The sequence below is a fragment of the Felis catus genome, chromosome E3 (assembly GCF_018350175.1).
Source record: "Felis catus isolate Fca126 chromosome E3, F.catus_Fca126_mat1.0, whole genome shotgun sequence".
Taxonomy (NCBI): Eukaryota; Metazoa; Chordata; class Mammalia; order Carnivora; family Felidae; genus Felis; species Felis catus.
In genome coordinates this window covers 8,544,311-8,554,950 of record NC_058383.1, presented here as the reverse complement: position 1 = coordinate 8,554,950, position 10,640 = coordinate 8,544,311, and the positions used below count along the sequence as shown (strand labels likewise).

The 10,640-nt window shown below is 52.5% G+C and overlaps 1 long non-coding RNA gene across 3 annotated transcripts; it reads left to right on the top strand.

Annotated features, from left to right (window-relative positions):
* Positions 1-4,463: 4,463 nt before the first annotated feature.
* Positions 4,464-10,640, top strand: LOC102899729. 3 transcript variants are annotated; one of them, XR_006591243.1, is made up of 4 exons: positions 4,464-4,814; positions 6,585-6,758; positions 7,532-7,611; positions 9,611-10,640. It is a non-coding gene; the product is annotated as an uncharacterized LOC102899729 (long non-coding RNA). The 3 variants fall into 3 exon arrangements; XR_006591244.1 differs by lacking the exon at positions 7,532-7,611 and having other exon boundaries at positions 4,474-4,814; XR_006591245.1 differs by lacking the exon at positions 7,532-7,611 and having other exon boundaries at positions 4,479-4,814; positions 6,585-6,698.

Sequence of the window (10,640 nt, the reverse complement as noted above, 5' to 3'; positions counted from 1 at the left end):
GTGGTGCCTGCCTCCGGAAGAGGTCAGGCGGATGTCCCTTGTGTGCCCACACCCTGGCCTTGGGGACCAGGGAGGTCTCTGAAGTCATTCGGATCTGTAGGGGTTCCCAGCAGGTTGATCCTTGAAAGAGAATCTCTGAAATGAGCTCACCCTGTATCGGACGAGTGGAACCCTGTCCCGAGCACTTCTCATCGCTGCTCGTTCCGTAATGCCTCCTTTTCACCACCAACCCAAGCCAGGTGACACATCACACCGAGCCCGCGTTTATTTTTCAACACCTGCCGGGTACCGAGATCCGAGTCGCCCCCTGAGAGGACTTGGTGTAATAGAAGGACATCTTGTTGGAAGTGAAACAACAACAACAAAATCAAGTCTGGCCCAGGCTCTGTTCCTTGATAGCTGTGTGACCTTGGCCAAATCACTTTCCCTCTCTGGGCCCTGCTTTCTCACCCACGGATGAGGGGAGATGCAGATCATCATTTATTACCTTCTCTGGGTGACGTTCTGTACTTTCTCACCTCCCACTCGGATGGCAGGGTGGCCAACCAGTGTGGGTTCCCTTCCTCCCCTCCCCATCCCCGGTCCACCCCCTAAACTTTCTGAATCAAGGGCCAGCTCACAAACCTTCAGTCATGTCTCTAGGCCTGCAAGGAATCCAAAGCTCTGAACCTGTCATTCAAGGCTTTACATGAGCTGTCCCAACTCCCCAGTTCAGCCCGGGTCTCCCATCATGACCCCTTGGCTCAGCCAGACCCATTTTGTCTCCAAACAGGCCATGATTGTTTTTGACTCCACAGCTTTGGCCATACCACACTCTCTATTTTCTGTGTACATTTGAGGGTGACTTCCAGGCACCACTGTGTTGGATACTGGATTACGATCCTGTCGTTCCTCAAATTCAGCTCACACCTTTCATGGTTTAGGAGATGGCCACCTGAAGCGCAAATGGGAATTTGGGCTGCATTACTAGAGGCCTAGTATCCCATAAAAAGGGAGGTGACCGTTCTGTTCTCCAGAACTGAGTGCTTTGAAAGAAGAAGCAGGCCGATGAGGGAGCTCTGTCGTGTGTGGAACGGTAAGGGAGCCCACAATCATTTTCCTGGGGGGAAAACTTGGTGGGGCCGGAGACCCTCCCTCCCCTGAAAGAAAGATGGTTCTTTGAGGTCACAAAGGGCCCACAGGCAGAGCTTCCAGGAAGCAGGGTTTCAGTTCAATGTAAGGAAGAGCATTTTTCCCCACGGGAGCTGCTGGGAAATGTGACGGGGTAATCAGTTGTCTGACACTGTCAGCCGGGCGGCCCCGAAGGGCCCAGGACAGCAGCCCTCCCGGTGTGAGCTCCCAGCCTCCTGCCCAGTAAGTACTTCCCTGGGTCCCTCATGCTCCTGGTGGGTGTTCTAAAAGAAAGGACGGAAAAGTGTTGCCTGACCTGTCAGACAACATTCCAAGACAACAGACTCCAGCAGCAGAGCCCTGTCTGGGTTCTCAGGTCCTCACGGAGCGCCAACTCCTTGCTAGGCGCTCCCCTGTCTCTCACCCCGGTGGCGATGCAGTGTTGGCAGTTTTTCCGTCCCTGCCGGACCCCGGAGGACAGACCGCAGAGCTCAGGTTCAGGAGAGTTAGGTTTTGAGTCTCCGCTGAGCTCCTTTACTAGCTGTGTGGCCTCAGGGAAGTTGCTTAACCTTTCTGGGTCTTGGATTCTGAGCGTAATTGTGTCCGCCTCCACAGGTGGGCATGAGGCTGAACTAGGCTGCGAGACAGAATCACAAACTGTCTGCCATTTCCGGGGGGCGGGGGGGGGGCCGGGGTGGGGGGACGGGAGAGACCATTCTCAGAGGAGGGAAAGGGCCCAGGGGATGGATGGCGGTAGTGCTGGGGGCGAGGGCGGCGTGAGGAAGGGAAGGATTGGCCAGGGAAGGGCTAGATGAAGAGGAAGCCCCCATCTTCCTCATGCAACCCCCGCCCAGCAGAGTGGCATAAGGCCAACCACGCCAGGGGCTGGACGGTGGAAATCAGGATGTGCTCACAGGCGTCCAGTGAGAAATTTCCTCACTGCCCCGAGACCCTGATAGCATCGGTCCAATCCATTCATTTCACGGGCACCTCTTAAATGCCAAGGACTGTCTGGGCACTGGGGATGCAGTAATTAACAAAACAGAGTCCCCGCCACTCTGGCTCTTATATTCAGGCCCGGGAAGACAGGGAGTAAACAAAAGAAAACAATTAATAAAGAACAGAATATCTGGGGATGTTCAGAGCTGTGAAGAACTGAGGGGTGCTGCTTTACAAACGGGGTGTGCGGGGAGGGCCTCTGAAGAGCTGACTGGTAAGCAGAGACCTGCTTGTCCTAAGAAGATAAGCCCTGGGGATGTTGAGAGGACGAGTCTCCCAGACAGAGGGACAGCAGGTGCAAGGGCCCTGAGGCAGGGCAAGGCTCTGGCTTTGCCCAGGTTGGGGCACACAAGCAGACCAAAGCCCCGAAAAGGGCAAGCTTCGATCGATGTTGAGCTGGCCCTGCCCCCGGCTTGCTATGTGACACAGATAACATTTTTTCCCTCCCTGGGCTCTATTTCTCTCTCTGCATAACGAAGGATCGGCCTGAGCTCCAAGGGTTGGGTTCTAACATGGGTGACCTTGAAATCTGGCAACCAGAAAACGGGCCCACGGTGTGGGGATAAGGGTGGAGTGGAGAGTTGGGAGACGGCCCACACAGAAGGGGCTTAGCAGTGGCAGAGAGATGCCCTGTGGCCCCTTAGACTCTAAGCCCCTCGGTCTGCCCGGTTTCAGTTGCTGCGGGCACTGGTGGCCAGGTAAAACTCTACCCGTCCAGGTGACAGGCACAGCTATCTGTGCAGTTTGCTCAGATCGGGCTTGTTACCCGAGAGACCTCTCGGTCTGGGTGGGCGTTGCGGGGAGCTGGCCTGATAGTCCTTGAAAACCAGCCAGCCCGTAGCGAGGCACCAGGGCAAGCAAGGACTTATTCCAAGGAGGCCCTCTCCTTGGGGGCCGGCCACCTCCTCCCGGGGTGTTCTCGTAAGTTGCCAGAGAAGACCCCCCGAGCCCAGCCTCTCAGCTCTAACGAGGGGGCCTTTGGCGGCCAAGTGTCAGGCCACCTGGATGGGGCTTTTAGGGGGAAGTCCCCTGCTCTCTGAGCTGAAGCTTCTTCTTCTAGAAAGCTGAGAAACAGCTCATTCTGAACTTGCTGGGCTCCACCTGTAGGTTTAAGCCAGACTCAAGTAAGACCGTGCATGTGGAGAGCCCTTGGTGAATTTGATGATCCTGTGGCCTGGTTGGTTTTCACTAGGAGAATGACCCGGGACCCAAATCGGGGCCCCTGGACTTCTTACTCTCCTTTCGCCCTTTGGACCAGGCTGCCGTCTGATGGCCGGGGTGCCCCGCATCGGCCTGCCACTCTGTCCGTCCCTTTGCCTTTCTGCAGCCTTAAGTTGTCACAACTGTGTGCCTTTTACTGCAAGGAGCCATTCCAGGCCCCTTAAATCGGTGCTTTTCAAACCTAACGTGCGCAGGACTCATGGGCAGGGGAACTCGTTAACATCAGCGCCCTGGTGCAGTAGGTCGGGGCACTGGCGATCTGACACCAGAGACCCCCGCATCTCTAGCTCCCAGTGTTTAAGAAAACATTATCCAATGACACTTGTTAAAGCTGGTAAGCAAGGCTTTATTCAAGGGGAGGCAATGGACTGTCACGCTAGGTCTTGGGACCACCGCAATGGGGTCTTGCAGTCGGGGAGGGAGGTTTGGGTCACCTCCGATGACAATGAGAAGTGGGGACCCAGAGCCAAGAAGCAGGGTGGGGTTTGTGATAGAAAATTACTCACGGGAAGCACCAGGGGTAAGGGGGATTGTGGCTAAACTGACCCTAACAGGATTCTTGCCAAAGGCAGGCCAGGGTGTCACCATCCCGGGGGAGGGCGGAAGGGGGTGAGGAATTTAGTCAGATACCGAGGGTGATCAGATATGGAGAATGGGGGATTCTGGTTAAACTGACTCAGCAGGATTCTTGTTAGAATTGAACAGCGCCCAGATGGCTCAGTCAGTTCAGCGTTCAACTTCGGCTCGGGTCGTGATCTCGCGGTTCGTGAGTTCGAGCCCCGCGTCGGGCTCTGTGCTGACAGCTCGGAGGCCGGAGCCTGCTCCGGATTCCGTGTCTCCTTCTGTCTCTGCCCCTTTGCCACTCATTCTCTCCCTCGCTCTCTCTCAAAAATAAATAAAGCATTAACAAAATTGGACAATGCAGAAACAAACATGGCAGGCTAAAAGTGAGGGCCTAGTTGAAAAAGAGTTAGGAGACTCCGAATAAACTTTGGTCCAGGAGAGAATCTGTCACTCAAGCTGCAGGTATAGGGACCCCTCTTTGAGTAGAAAACCACAGACATTTGAAATGCAACATATCAAAGACAGGGTTCAGAGTCTTCCCTTCCACACCCTCCCCTGCCCCTTATCCTATATTCCCCGGGGCACCGACAAACACTACCATCATTCTCTTCTTCTCCTGGGCTTTTTTTTTTTTTTTTTAAGGTGTACGTTTCATACAATAAAATGTACCCATTTTAAGTTCATTTTGCTACTTGTACACACTCATGTAACCATCACCCCCATCAGGTTCTAGAACTTTCTCCCTCTGAGTTCTAGAACTTTCTATAACCCCCCCAAAGTTCCCTTTTGCTGTTGATATCCATCATCTGCAGCCAACGTTCTCAAGGCCTTTGCTCTTACATAGGTCTTTCCCACTCGTGTGCCAACCAAGGGAGTGGTATACCCTCCCTTGACCCCATGCGCTTTCCCATCAGAACAAGGTGGGCTGGATTTGACTGTTGACCTACGGTGCCTTTAATTTTTTTTTTCAGTGTTTATTTATTTTTGAGAGAGAGAGAGAGAAAGAGAGACCAAGAGAGGGGGAGAGAGAGGAGACACAGAATCCGAAGCAGGCTCCAGGCTCTGAGCTGTCAGCCCAGAGCCCGACCCGGGGCTCGAACTCAAGAACTGTGAGACCATGACCTGAACCGAAGTCGGACGCTTAACTGACTGAGCCACCAACCTATGGTGCCTTTGAAGGCAGGGATTGAATCTTGTTTTCTTATCATATCCTTCACGGTCAAGAAACACTTACTGAAGGGACCAGTGTTAATTTCTGAGGCCCCAACTTTCCTGTTGTTTACGCATCGTTAAATGAATAGATGCTTGTCTACCTGGAATGTGAATATTCATCTGTTTCCATAGATACCTGGTCGTAATGCCTAATTAAACAAAAAAAGGGTTTTTTCTATTTTATTATCTCTCTGGTATGTATGTTTCCCAACCTTTTATTTTTATTTTTATTTTTATTCACATTTTTTCTTTTTGAAAGGGGAAACATGACCAGTCTTTTATGGCTTTAATAAAGACTGCACAGGGGCACCTGAGTGGCTCAGTTGATTAAGTGTCTGACTCTTGGTTTCAGCTCAGGTCATATCCTCATGGTTCATGAGTTTGAGCCCTGCACCGGGTTCTGCCCTGACAGTGCAGAGCCTGCTTGGGATTCTCTCTCTCCCTCTCTCTCTGACCCTCCTGAGCTCATTCTCTCTCTCTCTCTCAAAATAAATAAAAACTTTTTTTTATTAAAATTTTTTTTTAACGTTTTTTGTTTATTTTTGAGACAGAGAGAAACAGAGCATGAACGGGGGAGGGTCAGAGAGAGGGAGACACAGAATCTGAAACAGGCTCCAGGCTCTGAGCTGTCAGCACAGAGCCCGATGCGGGGCTCGAACTCACGGACCACGAGATCATGACCTGAGCCGAAGTCAGCCGCTTAACCGACTGAGCCACCCAGGCGCCCCAATAAAAACTTTTTTAAAAAGACATTAAAAAAAAAAACAAAACACTTCATAGATAGAGTTCAGGCTTTTCCTTTATAATGTGGTCTTTAGTGTTTATTCTCAAAGACGACACCGGGTGAAAATCTCTTCCCTTCGCCATTTCAGAAATTTTATTCATTTCTTCATCAAACTGGCCCTGTGGGCTCTGGGGAAGGGTAAATACGACCCAGTTAGTTGGGGAGGCAGATAAGCAGAGACCCAGGGCTCACTGTGACATTTGCTGGGATGCAGGGGAGCCCAAGAGGTGCTCGAAACACAGAAGAGGGAGTATCTGTCCTAGAGGGGTCACAGCTGGACTTTGAAACTACATTTGGTTTTTTTTATTTTCTTTTACTTTTTTTTAACGTTTATTTATTTTTTGGAGAGAGAGAGACAGACAGACAGAGTGCGAGCAGAGGAGGGGCAGAGAGAAAGGGAGACACAGAATCCGAAGCGGGCTCCAGGCTCCGAGCTGTCAGTACAGAGCCCGAGGTGGGGCTCGAACTCACGAACCGTGAGATCATGACCTGAGCCGAAGTCGGACGCTCAACCGACGGAGCCACCCAGGCGCCCCGAAGCTGCGTTTTGTTTTGAAGGATGAATAGGAGTTCACAAAGTGAGCATCCTGGAAGGCATGTGGGTGGAAACTAGCAAATAGTGGATATTTGTTAGATATTTGTGCCCTTGCTGCAACCCCATGAGGTAGGAATCGTTATTATCCTCACTTTTCAGGTATGGCCGTCAAGGTGGAGTGAAGTTCAGCAACTTGCTCAAATTCACGCACCGAAAGACTTGTACTTGACATTGCCAGGATCCGCAGCCCCGCGGCTGGACTCCAGAGCCAAGGTCCTCGCTACTATCCCACCCTACACGGGCGATGCCGAAACGTGAAACGTCGAGAGGCTGGTGGGTAGGGGGTGGGGTATAAATGGGAGCAGAGACAAGGAAAGTTTTTCAGAATGTTGAGAGGTCCCAGACGCTGGGCTGATGAGTTTGGACATCTCCCTGTAGGCAGTGGGGAGTCATTGAAGGACTGAGATGGGAGAGAATGAGAGCAAATTGCATGACGGACCACTGCCCAGGCAGCAGTTTGGCGTACGGACGGGAGGGGCAGAGGCTGGAGGCAGAGGAGCCTAGGAAAGGAAGGTGAGGATCCCCAGGCAGTGTGGGGAGGACGGAGGGGAGGAGCAGGCTAGGAGCACAGTAAATGGAGAAGGAAGTGGATGAGGAACCCAACCGCCCGCAGAATCCAGACGCTGGGTTTGCTTTCCTCCCTCCCTGTGGATTGACTCGAGTGGAGGTGAGCCTGGCCCCACAAGGAACACTCTCCCTGGCGAGGCCACTGGCCGGCGCCCAAGGTCACAACCGAGCCGTCTTCGCCATTCCGAGGCGGCCATCGGGATCGCTGAGCTCAACATCGCGGCCCCGAAATGCGGGACTAGGGGGTGTGGCTCCCCGGGGAATGGCACCCTCCTTTTCTCACACTTGGGTGCGTAGGATCTGGGCTCAGGCAGGTGGCCTAGGCGCAGACAGGCCGGAGACCCTGCCGCCGTGTGTCCCAGCTGGGGCCCGGGCCGTCCTTGTTATATGTCCCCATCACGGAGCCAACAAAGCTTGGGGGCTGGGGGGCCGGGGGTACTCTGTACTGGTGCCAGTTGACAGCCTGCCTCCCCGCAAAGGTGGCCAGAGGTCCCGAGGAAGACCCCGTCCTCACCTGCCGCGCACACCCATTTGCGGGAGCTCTGCGGGCCAGAATCAGGTTGGTTGGGACTTTCATTCCCCCCACCCCCCGACCTGGGAAGGGAGAGGGGCTGGGGATTGAATTAATCACCAATGGCCAATGACTTAACCAATCATGCCTGGGATAATAGAATCTCCAGAAAACTCTCCTAAACGGCCGCGTTCAGGGTGCTTCTAGGTTGGTGACCATAACCAGGTGCTAGGGGGTGGCGCACCTGGAGGGGGTGTAGAAGCTCCACCCCTCCCCCCACCCCATACCCCCTCGCCCTATGTGTCTCTTCATTTGGCTGTTCGTTTGTACCCTTTGTAATATTGTTTAGAGTAAACTGGTAACAGTGTTTCCCTGAGTTCTGTGAGCCGTTCTAACAAATTGCCAAGTCTAAGGAGGGGGTCATAGTAACCTGTGACTTTGCAGCCACGTCAGACAGAAGCGTGGGCACTTTGGGCGCCTAATACTTGCGCCTGACGTCTGAAGTGGGGGGCAGTCTTGAGGGACAGAGCCCTTGAGCCGGGTTGGTAACTCCAGGGAGTTAGTATCAGAATTGAACTGAATCGTAGGAGGCCGAAGTCAGAGGATCGGTTGGTGTGGGGTGAAACCCCCCCACAACTGGTTTCAAGAAAGGTTGCAGAGAAAAGCAGTTTAGAACCGTCTACGTCTGTGGGCGTCTGGACGGCTTAGTCGCTCAAGCGTTCGACTCTTGATTTCAGCTCAGGTCACGATCTCACAGTTTGTGGGTTCGAGCCCCGAGTCGGGGTGGTGCGGAGCCTGCTTGGGATTCTCTCTCTCTCTCTCTCTCTCTCTCTCTCTGCCTGCACTCTCTCTCTCTCAAAATAAATAAACTTAAAAAAAAAAAAAGAATTGTCTATACCTGTCTTGCCCTGGGTGCTAGGAGCTTCCCAGCTGTGATGTGATGAGTGGTTCATTTACGTGCCCAGAGCCCAGCTGCAGGCCCAGCACGGAAGGGTCCAAGGAGTCAGAGGATGAACGGAGGCATCCCAACCTCCCAAAGACAGAGGGCGAAGAAACTACTTGAACCATCGGAAATGTGACAGAAAAGTCAAAGAGCCAGGGAATCAGGGGCGCCTGGGTGGCTCAGTTGGTTAAGATGCTGACTTGGGCTCCGGTCGTGATCTCGCGGTTCGTGAGTTTGAGCCCGAGTCGGGCTCTGTGCTGAGTCGACCTGGTGCAATCCAGCACTCCTGGTGTTTCCTTATTACCGAATAATCTGTATACAAATGATGCCAATATATAGGGAGAAAGTATTATGGTTTGAAATGTGGGATGAATAAACTAATTGTTTTTTTTAAGAGAGAAAGTGCAAACAGAGGAGACGGGCAGAGAGAGAGAGAGAATCTTAAGCAATCTGAGCGTGGAGCCTGACGTGGGGCTCAGTCCCACGACTGTGAGATCGTGACCTGAGCCCAAATCAAGAGTTGGAGGCTCAACCACGTGAGCCACCCAGGCGCCCCAGAATGTATTTTTTAAAGTTTATTTATTCATTTTGAGAGGGAGGGGAGAAGCAGAGAGAGGGAGAGAGAATCCCAAGCAGGCTCCGAGCTGTCAGCACAGAGCCCGATGTGGGGCCCAAACTCGTGAACTGTGAGATCATGACCTGAGCCTACGTCAAGAGCTGGACACTTAACCGACTGAGCCGCCCAGGAACCACCGCAAAATCTGTTTTTAACATATGAGGAGTTTAAGGCCCGTCTGGAAATGATGAGGACTCCTAATGTTCAGATTTGCAAGGGGAGTAGGGAAGGAGGTTGTAAAACATGATCCCCTCATTTCTTGTACCGATGGTTTGCCAACACGATGCACCCGCAGAGGAGGATCAGTCCCGTAGTCCAGGGAGTTTCTGTTTGGGGAGAAAAAAAAAAATCTCCGTGAAAAGTCTGAAAACACGAAAGGTGTCAAATGCTCCTGAAATCATTGCAGTTGGGGCAGGGACGGGGGGAGAAAACATCGATTTCCCGGTGAAACTGTCACTAACAAATTAGTATCTGCTCACTCCTAACAGCTTGAGGCAACCAGAACATTCCGGAAATCCAGAGTTAAATGTATTTTATCCCTTGGAAAACAGTGTTTATCGTGAAGAAGTCGTGACAAGTGTATTTCATCCGTGAATAAAGGCAGTTCGGAGGGAGAGAGAGAAAGCCAGCCAGTCTATCTCATGAATTCATCGGCGCCTAAAGAAGTCAGCAGATTCAAAAGGAAATCGCCAGAAAAAAATAAACGCTGAAACGTTCCAGGGCACAGCAGATGAAATCGATGTTCCCCGATTGGCTAACATGCGACAGGACCGCCGGTCGGGCAGAGAAGGAGCCCCGGACGTGCAGGTGGGAAAGGTCTCGATCGCGGGGTCAGTCACAGAGGTGCCTGGATTTCGCTGGTATCGAAAAAGATGACCGGGGGCCAACTCACATATGGTCCCTAAAGATTTGCCTGCAGCAAATCAAAGTGGGGTTCCTAACACGGGCGACCAAATCCGCCACGCAAACGCGGGAAACGTGGGGGTGTTCAGGAGCATTGGCGTGCCCATCGGTTGTGCTCTGTGATGCCAAGGCCTCTGCAGAAAAACGCAAAAACCCGTGGACGCGCTTCCACGACGCTCCGTTCCTTGTTCCGCGCCACCCATGCATCTGTCGCAAGACTGGCGATCGCCCCAAACACATGTAACCAGAGCAGCGAGGCAGTATCGGGGACACGGAGTGGTTCGCTCCAGTCACATCGGGCCGCGCGTCAGCAGGCTTTATCTGCCGCGATTTGAGCGGCTTGCAAAGATTATTGAAACCGGGGAAGCAGCATTAAGCGATTATCAGACACACAGGTGGCCCATGAATTGAGAATTCCTTTACACGTGCTAAATGTTATAGGGGTTTTTTTCTTCCCCGACGAGCTTCAAAGTGAAACTGTAGACATGTTTTCATTGCCTTCTGAAGTAAAAGCAATCTTTAGCATCTCAGAGAAATGATGACTATTTCAAAACCATTTGGTAGACAGCAAAGGAAACTCGCCAGAGACGAATCTCAGGGGGAGGGGGCGGGGGG